The 18,794-nt window shown below is 36.7% G+C and overlaps 1 pseudogene; it reads right to left on the reverse strand.

Moving 5' to 3' along the window:
• LOC131180080 (uncharacterized) overlaps window positions 1–18,794 on the reverse strand; it is an 89,220-nt pseudogene that overhangs the window by 37,936 nt on the left and 32,490 nt on the right.

Genomic DNA, 18,794 nt, shown 5'->3' on the forward strand with positions numbered 1-18,794 from the left:
CTCGTTGGTACTTTGTAACTAAATAAGGGATGCCGGACTGAATTTTGCTGACCTCCCCTAAGGTCACTTTACCAGTATCCTATCTGTACCCCTTTACTTATCTGAGTTTTAATTTTTTATTCCGCCTTATGGCATCATGCCGGATCGCCTCCCATGTCAGCCTAGTGATTCAATTTTGCTATTTCCCTGACGTGTTATTTAGACCCTCTTTTTCAAAGAGACACTTTAAACACGATTACCTACATTTTGTTTAGCTGCTTCTACGTAACTCGGGACTAGATGACTTGCGTTCAGAAATAATAAAGATTAACAAAAGTGTGGGTTAGCCAGCACGGGAGTAAACTAGAGCATATCTTTCCTTTGTATTTTTTTTAGCGTGACATGAACTTAAAGAAAACAACGAGGCATAAGAAAAGAACAAAGGAAATCGTGAAATGAGAACTAGACTTAATAAAATGACAATATTAACATTGACCTGTAGGGAGTCGAGTCTATTGAACTAACTACAGAATCGCAAAAGTAGCAAGATTGCAGGTTGGCAGCCGGAGGACTATGGTTTGTCTCGAGATGAAGTATTCTTTGTTAAAATGTAAACAGGTCAAAATAACCAAGCTTGAGTGGAGTTGAGCTTAGTCAATATGAATGGAAATAGAGGATAACAAAGAAAGAAAGTGAGAGTGCCACAGATAATGAGCAGGCGAAAATGAAAAATTTGGTATTCAAGAATCCCTTTGCAAGAAAACACTTGAAAACTAGTTTCAAAAGTTTTCTCTCTGAAAACTCAAAAATAGCGAGTGACAAACTGAATTAAGTTTGAGTTATCCCACTATAGTTCTGCCTCTTATCTCAGTATATTTTTCCGTCCCCTTGAGCAGTTTTGAGCGGTATTTATAGGAATCGGTGCTCCCCATGAAGGGTCATGATTTATTTTGATGGAGATGGAGGGTCTAGATTTTGAAGGACATGATCGGATGCTTGAGAATTAAAGAGAACCAAAATGAGCAGTGAGATTATTCTTGAATATTCGTCCTTTTCTTCTTTCAATCAGCGGTTTCAAATCCTCTTGTCGGAGCGTCGAGGGCTAAGAGCGAAAGGCGCTGGTCTTGTCGTCTCCTCTCTTGATCCAAGGGCTCGGGTTCGTCCTTACAAGTGAAATCAACGGTGGAGATTGGGATGTCTGGGGATGTCATGACATACCTGGCACTGTCGGCATTGCGGCGATTCTTAGGCGTGCGGTGGAGATCTCGTCGCCAAGCTTTAACTACCTCGGCTCACGGTCGACGCGGTTATTTGGGATTTGTCTTATTCTTTTGCCTTCCGATCCCTCCCACGCTCTTATTTCGATCTCTCATGCTGATCTCCCATCTTCCGATCTCTCATGCTGATCTCCCATCTTCCGATCTCTATTATTCCGATCGCCCAAATGATGTAATCCGATCTTTTGGAAATAAAAGTCCATTATCATCTTATTATTATTGCATTGATTATTTTCCGATCTCTGATGTGTTTATCCGATCTGGTTCCCAACTGAACAACCCTTAACTGATCCGCAATTCGAAATATTTATCTTAATATGCCGATCTTTAATTAGCCGTTCTCTTTATAGAATTTGAGAGACGTGTCAGAACAGCTGGCGAATCCCGTTAACCTATGCATTGCCTGGGACATCGTGAGCATTAAATGCTCAGACGAGTATAAATAGGGGTAGGGGTTAGCCAGTTTCTTACTTATGCCATTTTCTGTCTCTCGCAAGCAATTCCAAGGTCAGAGAGCGGCAAGCCCACCTTCCGTCCATGTTTCATGGTCGTCTGATGAAGAAGAGGTGGTCGGGCCGAGCGCACAACCAGAACCTCTTAGGGTCTCCGTTCCAGCTCGGGGGCGGATCGCACCATCAAGGCATGCACCTTCTTCGGGGAGGGAGAATCTTCCTATGGACGAGCTGCCGTCGATCTTGCAAGAATCCGATCTGCAATCGTTTAGCCAGGAGTACAACATTGAGCCCGATTCATATGAACTTATCCAGTGTCACGGCGATCACCGAGCCGATCACTTCTTTGAAGAGAATGACATGGTGATGGTATACGAGGAACAGTTAAAGGCAGGTCTTCGGTTCCCTCTGGACGACTTCTTCAAGGAGGTCCTAAAATTTCACCGAGTGTGCATTGCCCAAATTCACCCTAACTCGTGGCGGATCTTGGTAGCCTTAGAGGCACATGCCGAGCTAAGGGAATCAGACCTACGGCTAAGGTGTTCGCCGAACTGCACAGGCTAACTCGCCGAAAGGACGACGAACACTGGTTCCTTCAGGCGAAGCCTCATTGTGGGCTCTTCACCGACCTGCCCTCCTCCCTTAAGAATTGGAAGAATCGCTTCTTCATTCTGAGGAGCAAAAATCCGACACCTTGAGGACTTCCCCGTGGTGGTGGCACCGAGGGCCCTTGATTTGAGCGTATTACCACGAACAAGGAGGAAAGCCTAATAGTGATGGGCCCGAAGAATCAGCTGCCACTCAAAGTACTCTGTTTAGATCACGGTGGCTAGAAATTGCATCATTGGACGATGGAGTTGATCACAGGCGAAAGTCGCGGGCTTCCGCTCTCTGATCTTGGCATCGGTATTTTTCTATTTCTCAGATCTTTGGACCTTAGCGATCTCACTGACCTCTTTTTTGTGCAGGTATGGCGGGTGGTGAAGGTTCTAGGAAGCGGAAGAAAGAAAGAGAGATTTCCCAGAAAATAAAGGAGATGAAGCGTTCGTCATTACTTCAAACACCTGGCCATGAACCTGGGGAGATACAAGGGGACCCGCCTCGACCTTCGGGACCGCCGATTGCAGAAGCTGTCCGATCTCCTCCTCGACGAGAAGAGCCGCCTCCACCCCCTCCAGTTGCTCCAAGCACAGAAGGGGGTCGTTCTCGACCTCCTACGAGGCCCCCTTCTCGTGGCGCTCAAGTGCTGATTGCTTCCCTGGAGAACAACCGGACTGTTCGGGAGAACCCCGATTTTGCCAAAGTTTTGGGGTCTTCCATCTGCCTTCGGGAGGATCGGGACAGACTGTCTCCGGACAATCTTGACGACATCCTAACCCGATCCATGAGTCTGAATGTAGAGTGCTTGGTGAACCCGGCACATAGTCAGGAAAAGGCACACCGCACAGGTAAGGAGGTCGAGAAGAAGAGTCAAGTGGTGGCATCCCTCCGATCCCAACTCTCATCCGCTCGAGGATTACATATCTCAAATTGAGGCGGATGAAGTACTATGAGGATAAGTGGCGAGCAGGACTCATGTTACAGTGAAAGGGATCATGCTCTTAGAAGTCCAGCGCTCGGGCCATGAAGGCTTAGGTCGCTCATCTTCTTTGAGGAGCTTAATGCAAAAGATTAAGAGTTGGTGTCAGGAATATCCGGTGTTTATGTGAACTCTCACAAGGATCTCTTGGGCGAGCTCCAGAAGCGTGACCCAGATGAGGACTTCTCTTGGATGGCCGACGGCTCCGGCGAGGGCCAGCGAAGAGGAGGCCGAGGGTGAGAGAAAATGAACAAAATATAGATCAGGCTGGGGGTGATCCCCCAGCCGAATGACTTGTACAAATTTTTGAAATGAAATGAAGTGGAATGCCCCTCTTTTTTTTTTGATGAATGGTTATGATCGGAAAATTTCTAAATTATTAAACACTTGATTATGCAGTATGTTGAAATAAGCAAGATGATTATTAACCTAAGTGTGAGAGATCGGAAAACACAATGAGCATGAGATCGGTAGGGAAGAAATCTTTGAGCAGGACTTGATTAAAATTGGAAATTTGACTTGAACACTTAAGATCGGAATCCTCATTAAACCGGACCAAAATCTTAACTCTTAAACTTTTGAAAGGGAGATCGGCAATAAAACTGGTAAGAAAAGATCTAGTGTCAGTTCACTTCGTTTATACTACAACAGGTCGGAGAGATCGGTGGGCGATTTAAAAGACTGGTAAGGATTTGACTGATGTGAGGACTATTGATTCAATTCTTTGAGGAGAGATCGGAAATGTGACTGTCTATCAAAGAGGGATCGGAAATGAGGTTAGCTGTCAAAAGGAGACTTAGTACTGGGGTCAGTTTCAAAGTTTTATTGATTTTGGGGATCGGCCAAAATATGGTGTCGACAATCCTGGTTGCCTTTGTTGTCCTCTGCCTATAATATCCTCCATAAGGAGCAATTTCCTTCTAGAACTTGATAGGATCATAGATGGTTTGTTGCCACTCATTGCTCTTATATCCAACATCTTGAAAACCAAAGATTGCACTCATAGAGCCCATGTCTAACTCTCTATCAATACCAGCACATCTAAAGCAAATTACATCTCTATGGCCAGGGATAGTAGGTTTGAAATTCAACCTTAGGGAACTCAAAACTCCAAAGTCAATTCTTTATACACTGGTTCCCTAATCCTAACAAACTCAGTCCAATTTATAGCATTTAAATAAGCAAATACTGAATCATAATTTCCTAATTCTCTTAAAATTTGCTCATCCATATATTTATTTGCTGAAATGGGCTTGGAGGCTAAAATCTCATATGCATTTTTCATATCTATATCTTTGAAAGCCCAAGGTAATGGAGAAATTACCTCCTCTATGTCATCTGAGATCTTTGAAGGTGCTCTGAAAACCTTTGGCGGTGAGAATATGTTAAGGGTGATTAAAATGCAGGAATTGGAGCAACTGGTGATGGAATTGATGATGCTGACCTTGTTCTCTTACTAACTGGCTCTGAGGAAACCCTAAGTGAAGATTGTAAATCCATAGGAATAGGGGATGACCCTTTTCTTTTCACAACAGAGGCTTTCTTGGTTCTACCTACAACCATTTTGGTTTTGGTTTTAGGTTTGGCTTGAGTTGGAGCATGTTCAGGCATTTGTTCTTGAACTTGGGTTTCGATAATGGGTGTCTCAATAAGGGTTTCAATGGTAGGGGCTAGGATGGGTTTCAATGGCATTTTCATGTTGTTGTGTGAGAGGTGTCGGCGGGATGAGGGAGGGTGTTTGGTCTTAGGGTAGTGGTGGTGGCAATTGTGGTGGCAGTGGTGGGCTTGGATTAGGAGTAGGGTTTGCGCTAGCAGAAGGTGAAGAAGGAGTGGCCATTTTCAATTTAGCAAACTTTTTGGATTTTCAGGGTTTGTGGGTAGACCAAATCTTGGTTCTTACCATTTAATAATAGAAATAATCTCTTTAACTTCCCAGGAATAGCCTAAAGAGATGGTGGAGGGAGTGGTAGTATGCTCTGGTTTTTCGGGAGAGATAATGGGATAAAAGTGGCAGAAGTTTAGAACTTTTAAAATTTAGGGCAAACACTGGTGGCTTGGTGTTAAGCATGGATTGCATAGGGTATAGCTTAGGGTAAGCACGTAGCAATTGCTGAACTAAAGAGTTTGGAAATGCTTAGGGTCAAGCACGAATTTGCTTAGGGTTAAGCAAGATTTGCATAGGGTACAGCTTAGGGTAAGCAACATCATCAGTAAATTTTAGCAGGTTTTGGGAAAAATTGTGATTTCACTAATAAAAAACAGTCTAAATGTTATGGAATGCTATCATGACCCTCAGCAATTACCAAATACACATAAACACCACAAAATTGAAGAATTTAAGCTCATCATCTCTCATAAAATTATCAAGCATAATACAAGCATGTGGGAATTAGCTCAAATTAGGTACAAATTGTGATTACCGTTTACAAACTTAATGAAATGGTCTTATTCCTAAGCTTATACCCAAAGCATATTTTCAACAACATTTGAGACAAGTTTCAAGCATTCAAAAATTGCGTAAAAGACATATAAATTGACTTCTTAAGCAACATGAATAGTAGCATGAACAGAAACATAAACGATAACAAACAAAAATACAAATTCTAACAAACTATAAAAACTATAGATACACTAAAAGGTAAAACTCAACAAACACTATTTTTGCACTTCAATAAAGCTCACATCAGTCCTAAATATCAAAATTGATCCTCATTCAAGTTGCATTCTACCAAATACAAAAAGGCATATATATGAACATGTATTATCACTCAATTTTTCAATATCAGTAATGTGACACAAATTCAAGAAAGTTACTGTTCACAGAGAAACAAAAGTGCAGAATTTCTTCCCTTAAATAGCTGCATTGCATTTCTTATCTTTTGCAACAAATTTCAATTTGCCTAATCTTCATGAATGACCTACAAAAGATAAACAAATATCACTTTTGAGTTTAATGAGGGTAAAAACTAAAATGAAATAAAATGGAAAATTAATAAACTATAAAAGGATACGCTTGGGCTGCCTCCCAAGAAGCGCTTGTTTAAGGTCTTGAGCTTGACCTTCCACTCCAAATCACCTAAATATCCCCAGTTGGGGAACTAAGCCATGAAACCTCTATAACCTTTTGTGTGGGCTCTCCAACCATATAATGCTTTAATCTTTGCCCATTAACTTTGAAAGTACCTGAGGTTTCATTCCTTATCTCCACAGCTCCATATGGATATACCTTTGTAACAGTGTAAGGCCCTGACCATCTTGACTTCAATTTTCCGAGAAATAACCTTAACCTAGAATTATATAAGAGAACTACATCTCCTTCTTGAAATTCTTTCCTCCTAATGTGCTTATCATGCCATCTCTTAGTTCTTTCCTTGTAAAGCTTGGCATTTTCATAAGCATCCAGTCTAAGTTCCTCAAGTTCATTTAATTGCAACATTTTCTTTTCTCCTGCAGTCTTTAAGTCAAAATTTAGTGTCCTTATAGCCCAATATGCTCTATGCTCCAACTCCAAAAGTAAATGACAAGCTTTCTCATAAACCAATCTAAAAGGGGTGGTGCCAATAGGAGTTTTAAAAGCTATCCTATAGGCCCAAAGAGCATCATCTACCTTTAATGACCAATCTTTCCTTGAACTGTTCACTATTTTCTCAAGAATTCTTTTCAGCTTTCTATTTGAAATCTTCACTTGACCACTGGTTTGTGGATGGTAGAGTGTTGCAACTTTATGCTTAACTCCATATTTTTATAATAATCTCTCAAATTAATGGTTGTAAAAATGAGAACCGCCATCACTTATAATGGCACGTGGAGCTCCAAATGCTGTAAAAATAAACTTCTTAAGGAATTTAACCACAACTCTAACATCATTAGTTGGAGATGGTATAGCTTCAACCCATTTGCTCACATAATTTACTCTAACCAAGATGTACTTATGTCCAAAGGATGACGGAAAGGGTCCCATAAAGTCAATGCCCCAAACATCAAATAGTTCCACTTCCAATATATTTTGGAGTGGCAGTTCATCTCTTTTTGAGACATTTCCCATCCTCTGACACATATCACATGCATTTACAAACTTTTTACATCTCTAAACATATGTGGCAAAATGAACCACCTTGAAGAACTTTTCTGATCTTTGAACACTCATATGACCCCCATAAGGTGAAGAATGGCAATCTCTAATGACATCCCCTATCTCCTCATAAACTAAACATCTCCTAATCAGCCCATCTCCACACCTCTTAAACAAAAATGGCTCTTCCCAGTCATAATCCCTCACAGCAAAAAGAAATTTCGTCTTTTGCCATGTCATCAGTGGAAGGATTCCACACACCATATAGTTCACAAAATTTGCATAGCAGGGGATCTTTGCACTAATGGTTGCCAACAACTGCTCATTAGGAAAATAATCATCTATTGGAAGCCCTTTCCCCAAATTATCTCCTTGTTCTTGCCTTAATCTGGATAAATGATCTGCTACTATATTTTCTACTCATTTCTTATCCTTAATTTCCATATCAAACTCTTGAAGGAGTAATACCCACCTTATCAACCTAGGTTTGGCCTCTTTATCTAAAGGAGATACTTGATAGCTGCATGATCTGTGTACACTATTACCTTAGACCCCATAAGATAAGACCTGAATTTATCTACTGCAAATACCACTGCTAAAAACTCTTTCTCTGTAGTAGAGTAATTTATTTGAGCATTATCCAAGGTCCTACTTGCATAATAGATTGAATACACCTTCTTATCTTTCTTTTGTCCTAAATCAACCCCAATGCTTTGATCACTAGCATCACACATCAACTCAAAGGTAATGACCAATCGAGTTTGCACAATAGGAGCGGATATCAAAGCTTCCTTTATCCACAAAGGCATCCATACAATCAGTATCAAAATAAAATTCCACATCTTTACTCAATAAATTAGTAAGAGGTTTAGAAATCTTAGAAAAATCCTTGATGAATCTCTTGTAAAATCCAGCTTGCCCTAAGAAACTCCTCACTCCTTTCACAGATGTTAGGGGTGGTATTTTCTCAATAATTTCTACCTTTACTTTGTCCACCTCAATACCCATGTTTGACACAAGATGTCCCGAAACAATTCCTTCTTGTACCATAAAATGGCACTTTTTCCAATTTAAAACTAAGTTAAACTCTTCACATCTCTGCAAAACTTTAGACAAGTTAGATAGGCATCCATCAAAAGATTTACCATACACAGAAAAATTATCCATAAACACTTTCATAATATCCTCAATCATATTAGAAAATATGAACATCATACATCTCTGAAATATAGCTGGGGCATTACATAATCTAAATGGCATCCTTCGATATGCAAAGGTACCATAGGAACATGTGAAGGTGGTTTTATCATGATCATCTGGGTGAATAGGGATTTGAAAGAACTCTAAATATCCATCCAAATAGCAAAAACAAGAATGATGAGTTAATCTCTCAAGCATCTGATCTATAAATGGTAATGGAAAATGGTCCTTTCTAGTTACATTGTTCAACTTCCTATAGTTTATGCACATTCTCCATCCAGTTATAGTCCTAGTACGTATTAGTTCATCATTTTCATTTTCACTCTTTGTGATGCCCCCTTTTTTAGGTACAACATGAACTGGACTTACCCAATTACTATCGGAAATAGGGTAAATGATACATGCATCGAGCAATTTTAAGATCTCTTTTTTCACAACCTCTTTCATATTTGGATTCAATCTTCTTTATGATTCTTTAGAATCTTTGTGATCATTCTCCAATAAAATTTTATGCATGCACACAGAAGGATGTATTCATTTAATATCATCAATGGTATAACCAATTATCCTTCTATGCTTTCTAAGAATTCTTAATAATTTTTCAACTTCACAATCATTCAGTTTAGCACTAGCAATCTCAGGATATGTAGAATTTTGACCAAGAAAAGCATACCTGAGATTTGTTGTAAGAGGTTTCAACTCTATCTTTGGTGCTTCACTTTTTTCAAGCATTGGTGGTGAAGTTGTATCTTGCTTCAAGTCTCCAATCTCCTTAACACTAGCTATAGGCAAAGGTGAATTTCCTTCTAAAATTTGAGCATATTCTGCAGCTTCTTCAATCTCATCCCCTTTCTTGATGTTGTGAACTAAACAAGCTTCTAAGGGATCTTTAGGATGTTGCTTTTTGAACACTTCTCAGACCACTTCATCTACCACATCAATTCTCAAGCATGAATTTGAAACATCTTTCTTTTTCATTGCTTGGAACAGATTAAATTCAACTTTTTATTCCCCAACTTCTAATGTAAGCCTTCCATTCTTTACATCAATCACAGCTCCAGCAGTAGCAAGGAAATGTCTACCAAGAATAATAGGAATGTGTACATCCTCTTCCATTTCCAATACTACAAAGTCCACCAGTATGAAAAATTTTCCAACTTTCAGAGGAACATTCTCAATCACCCCAATTGGAAATTTGATAGACCTATCTGCTAACTGCAGTGAAATACTAGTAGGCTTTATTTCTCCAATCTTCATTTTCTCATAGATAGACAATGGCATTAGACTAACACTGGCTCCAAGATCACATAAAGCCTTATCTATACTGATATCTCCAATGTGACATGGTATGGAAAAACTACTAGGATCTTTCAGTTTGGGTGGAAACTTATTTTGCAAGATAGCCTTTGCTTTCTTACAGAAGAGCTACGGTCTCAAATTCTTCCAACTTCTTCTTGTTAGACAAAATCTCCTTAAAAAATTTAGCATATGAAGGCATTTGTGCTAAGGCATCAGTGAAAGGAATAGTCACATGTAAAGACTTGATACCTCAAAAACTTCCCAAATTATTTATCCAACTTTGCTTTCGGAACCTTTGTGGGAATGGTAAAGGTGGCATGTAGGCTTTAGGTGTTACATATTTAGGTTCTTCTTCTTCACTCTCTCTCTTTTACTTCCTTTTTCTTCCACTGAACTCTCTTTCTCAACTTCAACTCTAATATCAGCTTTAGCTTTTTCATCTTCTTCTCTATTTTTCTCTTCTTCAATTTTCTTTTCAATCTTTTTATCTCCACTCTCCAATATTTTTCCACTTCTTAATATAATAGCCTTGCAATGCTCTTTTGAATTTTCAGATTGGCTAGGAAGCTTCCCAATGTTAGTAGTATGCCTAGAGCATATCATTTAGTATATATCTTGTACATATTTTATTAATAAAAGGCATTTTCAATTTTCCATTTATATAATACATTTATGTGTAATAGAAAAGGTCCATTGATATTTTGTTAGAAATTCTATTCTTAAGTTGTTAAGAATATGAGTGACAGTATTTCTAGCACAAAGTATCATAAATTGGTTCACAATCGATGGTACTTAACAATAAGGACATGACTTATCCAGAAAGATTGTAATCATGTTTGTTCCCAAGTTATTTATATGAGATGTAAATAAGATGGAATGGTGAGTCTCATGCCATATAACAAATATGATAGGCACTTATGCATGATAAGTAGGCTGAACCAGTGACATTTATGACAAGCACATGGAGTTTACTCTTGTCAATGCATTGTCATTGATCATATTAGTGCATATAATCTTTAGACCTGAGACAACACAATTATCTTGTATATAGGTGGTTTGAGTTTGATACTGCTTTCATACTTATACTGTGTATGGGTATATGGGCATGTGTTGGCTCCTACAAGTTATATATGGAGATAGGTGTTGATCAAGATAGAATCTGTTATCCTAAGTAAATAGGGATAAAATCCTATGTTCAGTTAATTGTTCTTGATGTTTCAAGTTCCTGGCCATGACAGATAGATTTAATCAGAAAAGAGTTTATGATGAGAAGATCTTTTTAATCAAGAATTGGAATTAAAATAGAACATAATATTCATAGCAAATGGATTTTGACATAAATCATGACTCCAACTCGAATTGGGATTTTGTAACAGAGAGATTCTAGTGCATGCTAACATATGATAAAAGGTTCATTTAAGGTATTCCTTATTACTAATTAGGTAGCCATGGCATGCTACGCTAGGTGTTAACCATGGTCTATGAGGTGCATAAAATGATTTAGAGAAATCATTTATGGTAAGAAAGAGTTCTAAAGATATTAAGAGTTAATATCATATCTCATTGCCAATTAGTGATGAGCTTAGTAAGTTACACACATACACAAGTAATCACCAAGTTAAATGTGATTTAATTAATTAAATAGGCTGAACCAGTGACATTTATGACAAGCACATAGAGTTTACTCTTGTCAATGCATTGTCATAGATCATATTAGTATATATAATCTTTAGACCTGAGATAGCACAGTTATCTTGTATATAGGTGGTTTGAGTTTGATACTGCTTTCATACTTGTACTGTGTATGGGTATATGGGCATGTGTTGGCTCCTACAAGTTATATATGGAGATAGGTGTTGATCAAGATAGAATCTATTACCCTAAGTAAATAGGGATAAAATCCTGTGTTCAATTAATTGTTCTTAATGTTTCAAGTTCCTGGCCAGGACAGATAGATTTAATCAGAAAAGAGTTTATGATGAGAAAATCTTTTTAATCAAGAACTGGAATTAAAAGAAAACATAATATTCATAGCAAATGGAGTTTAACATAAATCATGACTCCAGCTCGAATTGGGATTTTGTAACAGAAAGATTCTAGTGCATGCTAACATATGATAAAAGGTTCATTTAAGGTATTCCTTATTACTAATTAGGTAGCCATGGCATGCTACGCTAGGTGTTAACCATGGTCTATGAGGTGCATAAAATGATTTAGAGAAATCATTTATGGTAAGAAAGAGTTCTAATGATATTAAGAGTTAATATCATATCTCATTGCCAATTAGTGATGAGCTTAGTAAGTTACACACATACACAAGTAATCACCAAGTTAAATGTGATTTAATTAATTAGTTAAAGAGTTTAATTGATTAATTAAATAGGTTTAGTTTGCAATTAGATTGCAAAGTCTCTAGCATGGCTTGAAACCAAATCTAGGTTATTGAATGTATAGTATAAGTTAAATTTATATTTAAAGTGCTTAAATATGAATTTAATTATAAGAAATTAATTAATAGAGATTAATTAATTAATTTATATTTGATATAAATTGATTAGAAGAAGAGAAATAATTATTTTGGGTTGAGAACTCAAAATTAAAACACAAGGGTAATTTAGTCATTTCACTTGGTGACATGTGGCACCATGAGATGGTGACATGTGGCACCATGATGGTGACACATGGCACTACACATAAGCTTATTATTTGTCTTTTAATCATGTAAGATGATCAAAGTCAAGATTAAATCTAGGTTTGACACTTGGCACAATGTGATTGGGTCAATTAAACTAAGAGCCAATCAGAAGATGATATGTGGCAAGGATTTTAAGTGATGACCTAATTATATAATTTGATGTTATGAAAGAGTAAAAATATAATCTGATTTCTCTCATTGTGTGCCACCACCCAAAGAGAATATCTCCTCTCTTCTTCTTCATCTCTCATCAATTCAAAGAGAATTGCCAACATTCTCTTGAATTAAAATTGCTAGAAATCATTTCTAGTGTCCTATATACATCTGTAATCTCTCTAAACGGCAAAACCTCAATTTATAATTGATTGGAAAGGCTTGAGAAGCTGTTCAAGGGGTTGCCATTGGTGATCTTGGTGTGGACAAGCTAGAGGGACAACATCCGTGTCCTAAGTGCTTCCCAAAGGTACCAAACACAACTACAGTGCATCAAAAGGTTCGTGCACATGTTCTTGATTTAATATAGGATTCTAATGAATTAATCTGTTAATTTTAAAATCTTAAATAGTAAATGTAGATCCAAAAACATATTAAAAGTATTTTAATATGCTATTGAACATTGAAATCAAATAGGTAAATAATGAATCTTGCATGATGCATGAGACCTTAGAAGAAAAATTTTGAATTTAATGATCTAAACTACTAATTTTCATGCTTCCACTCATTCAATTGGTATCAGAGCTACTATATTTGCCATTTAGATTGTTTAATATATGATTTAATTATGTGATTTGATCATGAGATGATTGATTCATTGCTGGTTGCAAAGAATAGGTGGCGGTATGATGATGAACACCATTGGTGCGCATGGTTTGGTGCATTCAACCATGCGTATGGCTTTTGGGCTTGAATGTGGGCTTGGTTTCAAGGCCCATAATTATGCCCATGACTAATTAAAGTGTTTAATTAGGAGTTTTAATCACACAATTAAATTTTGATTCAAATATGAATTTTTAAATTTGTTTGAATGTGATTCAAATCTGAATTTTTAAATTTGTTTGAATCATATTCAAATCTGGATTTTTAAGTTGAATATGAGATATTCAATTTAATTTAAGTATGTATATTTTATTTAATTGTTAAATAATGATATGCATGATAGATGATCATGGACAATAAAAGACCAATGTGATTGGATTTATTTCTTTTATGTTCCTTTGGGTTGTAAATTACTTAATTTATTTTAATTTATTTTGGTGGCATGTATTATAAAAGTTGTAATATTTTTTGGATTATAATTTCATTTATTTGGTTCTTGTAAATTCACCTTGGTATGCCAAGGATTACTATGTAATTGGATTGCAAGAAGATCAAGGAGGTCAAGAGCATTGGTGGGACCGGTGAGAGGAATTCAAGATCAAGTGTTGATTATGTACTCCTTCAACAACTCTTGTAATATGAATGAATGAAATGTACCTAGGAATGCCTGATTCAATTCTTGGTGGCTCAGAATTAAATCCCTTAGAAAGTCCATGATCATACCATATTTATTATCCATGAATACATGAGATGTATGGTAATGTATACAAGTATATGATATATGCATGCTAATTGGATAATGTGCAAAGTGAGACCTTAATATTGATTAGGATGAGCACAAAATCTTTCAAACAAATGATTAAATTGGAAATGGTATAATTAAAGTAATTATAACATGGGCCCTCCATTGAGGCAATTATTTTAAAAATTTTAAATACTTGCATATGATACAATTAATTTAAGAGATTTTCTTAAGAATAATTATTAAGTATGAGATGTTATAAATATGTAAATGGTTTGGTGGCCAATAATGGATGTGCCTGAGGACATTAAAATTATTTGCATGTTTGGCTCAATGGGATCAACTTAACTAATGCAAGATAAGTCATTAATGGATGTGACTGAGATTTTGAGCATTAGGGGCTAGGTATAGTATTGAATCTCACATGAGATGTGATGGGCAATTAGTTGCTCACTTATAGTTTATTGTAATTTCAATAATGGAAGTGCCTGAGCATGATCAATAGGATTATAAGAATTCAATAAACCATTAGAAAACAATCCAACTAGGATATCCGTTTTCTACTTAGGAAGTGAAGGATTCGCTAACTTAGTGGGAGGACCAATTTAAATAAAAGACCATAATCATTTTGGTTAAATACCTGATACATTTACTTATTAATCTGATTATTTTCTGTAGTTAATTTTCTTATAATAATGAGCACACCACAACCACCATCCAATATCCTTGCAAGCATACTTGATTGCAATAGGTTGTGAGGATCTAATCTCTCTGATTGGCTAAGAAATTTGAAACTTGTCCTGAACCTTGAACATATAGGATATGTTTTAGACTCAAATATTCCTGGTCCCTTACCTCTAGAGGCCACTAAAGAGGAATATGAATCTTTGGACAAGTAGAAGGAGCATGATACAAGAGCTAAGTGTTACATGCTTACATGAGAAATGAGTTCTGACGACATGAGAACATGCAGTGCAAGTGAGATCCTCCTTCACCTACAAGAGTTGTATGGTGAGCACAACTTGAGGAATGCTAGGTATGAGATATCTAAACTATTCCACATGAGGATGTCGAGGGACGAGAATGTTGGGGATCATGTCCACAAGATGATTTGGTGATTAAGTATGGAACATCTTGACTTTAACATGGATTTCCAAGCGCAAAAGATTTGATCCTTGATTTCTTCTGAGTCATTTGGGAATTTTGTGACAAATTTCCATATGACTAAACAGGAATGCACCTTGGCTGGTTTACTCAACATGCTGGTTATTGCCCAAAAGAATATACTGGGTAATAAAGGAAAAGAGGTAGCTTTGATTGCATCTTCTTACATTGGAAAGTCCAATAAGAAGAAGGGCAATAAGAAAAAGAAACCTCAAATTCTTGGTCCTTCTAAGAAGATAGCTAAACAGAAAGGGAAGACTAAAGCTGATGGAGGCAAAGGAAAGTGTTTTCCTTTGCCCGGCGGGATGGGCCTTTGGAAAAGGCGCCGGGTATCTTGCTTCACTGAAGGATAAGAAGGATACACCTTCGGAAGGTATGTCCATATCTTGTTATTTAGATTTTAATGATACTCATAATTCATCTACAACTTGGGTTTTAGATACTGGTGCCAGTTCCCATATTTCTTATGATATGCAGGAACTAGTAAATAATGTGACTTGCATTCTCGATATGTTAGACTCCGGATTGGCGATGTCTCAACTATTGAAACTTTAACCATAGGATCTAAATCTTTTTACATGTCTGGACATGTTTTGTGTTTGAATAATATCTTATATATACCTGATGCTTTTAAGAACAATATTTCAATATCTAGTTTGACTAGAGATGGTTATGAATCTCGGTTCACAGATGATGTTTGCAATATTTATTTTGGAAATAAATATGTTGGCTCGGGTTATATGCATGATGGTCTTTTTTATTTGGATAATAATGATAAACACAAAATAAATGCAAGTGATCTAAATGAATGCAATGCCATGATGAAAATCAACTCAAGTTCAAAATATATTTGGCACTTAAGGTTAGGTCATATTGTAGAAGATAGGATTGCAAAGCTGGAGAAAATGAGGTTTTTATCCTCATTGGGCTCTAAACCTACTCCAACTTGTGAATCATGCCTTCAAGGCAAAATGACCAGATCACCCTTTGTTGGACAAGGGCTAAGAGCTGAAAATATTTTGGAGCTAATACATAGTGATGTATGTGGTCCATTTAAAGAAATGGCTAGAGCGGTTTTCATTATTTTATTACCTTTGATGATAAATCAAGGTTTGGGTATTTATATTTGATGAAATACAAACATGAATCCTTTGAAAAGTTCAAAGAATTTAAATCTGAAGTAAAAAATCAAATAGGAAAAAGTATTAAAGCTCTTCGATCAGATTGTGGAGGTGAATACTTGAGTACTGAATTTGATGAACACTTGAAAGAGCATGGCATTGTTTCCCGGTGACTCCTCCGGGAACACCATAGCTGAATGGTGTCTCTGAAAGGAGAAATCGTACCCTATTGGATATGGTGTGTAGTATGATGAGCTATCGATATGCTAATCTCCTTTTGAGGATTTGCATTAGAATCGTATTCATACCAACGAAAATTCAGTCTCCAATACCTGATGAAGATAATACTCTTTCTGTTTGATTTTCTACAATTAATCTTTGAACTTTCAAGAGATTCATGTTTATTTCATCAAGCAAATACCAAACCTTGATTTATCATCGAAGGTAATAAATAATGAAATATCTGGCATCCTTAATATGAACCATACATCATATGCTGTATATATTGCTCTTAAATTTCACAACAGTCATTATTTTGTGTTTATCATTATTATCCAAATAAAAAGACCATCATGCATATAACTGAGAGCCAACATATTTATTTCCAAAATAAATATTGCAAACATCATCGTGAGCAAGAGATTCATAACCATCTCTAGTCAAACTAGATTTTGAAATATTGTTCTTAAAAGCATCGGTATATATAAGATATTATTCAAACACAAAACATGTCGGACATGTAAAGATTTAGATCCTATGGCTAAAGTTTCAACAATTGAGCCATCGCCAATCCGGAGTCTAACATATCGAGAATGCAAGCTGCTACTATTTACTAGTTCCTGCATATCATAAGAAATATGGGAACTGGCACCAGTATCTAAAACCCAAGTTGTAGATGAATTATGAGTATCATTAGAATCTAAATAACAAGATATGGACATACCTTAGAAGGTGTATCCTTCTTATCCTTGATGAAGCAAGATACACAGGCGGTTCTTTTCGGTGCCCATCCTGTTGCAGTGAAAACACTTTCCTTTGCCTCCATCGACTTTAGTCTTCCCTTTACTGTTTAGCTATCTTCTTAGAAGGACCAAGAATTTGAGGTTTCTTTTTCTTGCCCTTCTTCTTATTGGACTTTCCAACGGGAAGAAGATGCAATCAAAGCTACCTCTTTTCCTTTATTACCATTGTATTCTTTGGGCAATAACCAGCATGTTGAGTAAACCAGCCAAGGTGCATTCCTGTTTAGTCATATGGAAATTTGTCACAAAATTCCCAAATGACTCAGGAAGAAACTGAAGGATCAAATCTTTTTGCAGTTGGAAATCCATGTTAAAGTCAAGATGTTCGGATCTTAATCAGCCAAATCATCTTGTGGACATGATCCCCAACATTACTGTCCCTCGGACATCCTCATGTGGAATAGGCATTTAGATATCTCATACCTAGCATTCTGTTGTGCTCACCATACAACTCTTGTAGGTGAAGGAGGATCTCACTTGCACTCTGCATGTTCTCATCTTTATACGTAACTCATTTCTCATAGAAGCAAGCATGTAACACTTAACTCTTGTATCATGCTCCTTCTACTTGTCCAAGTTTCATATTCCTCTTTAGTGGCCTCTGAGGTAAGGGACCAGGAATATTTGAGTCTAAAACATATCCTATATGTTCAAGGTTCAGGACAAGTTTCAAATTTCTTAGCCAATCAGAGAGATTAGATCCTGTCAACCTATTGCAATCAAGTATGCTTGCAAGGATATTGGATGGTGGTGGTTGTGGTGTGCTCATTATTATAAGAAAATTAACTACAGAAAATAATCAGATTAATAAGTAAATGTATCAGGTATTTAACCAAAATGATTATGGTCTTTTAATTAAATTGGTCCTCCCACTAACTTAGCGAATCCTACACTTCCAAAGTAGAAAACGGAAATCCTAGTTGGATGGATTTCTAATGGGTGATTGAATTCTTATAATCCTATTGATCATCCTCAGGCACATCCATTATTGAAATTACAATAAACTATAAGTGAGCAACTCATTGCCCATCACATCTCATGTGAGATTCAATCCTTTACCTAGCCCCTAATGCTCAAAATCTCAGGCACATCCATTATTGACTTATCTTGCATTAGTTAAGTTGATCCCATTGAGCGATAAACATGCAAATAATTTTAATGTCCTCGGGCACATCCATTATTGTACCAAACCATTTACATATTTATAACATCTCATACTTAATAATTATTCTTAAGAAAATCTCTTAAATTAATTGTATCATATGCAAGTATTTAAAATTTTTAAAATAATTGCCTCAATGGAGGGCCCATGTTATAATTACTTTAATTATACCATTTCCAATTTAATCATTTGTTTGAAAGATTTTGTGCTCATC

The sequence above is a fragment of the Hevea brasiliensis genome, chromosome 5 (genome assembly GCF_030052815.1).
Source record: "Hevea brasiliensis isolate MT/VB/25A 57/8 chromosome 5, ASM3005281v1, whole genome shotgun sequence".
Lineage (NCBI taxonomy): Eukaryota > Viridiplantae > Streptophyta > Magnoliopsida > Malpighiales > Euphorbiaceae > Hevea > Hevea brasiliensis.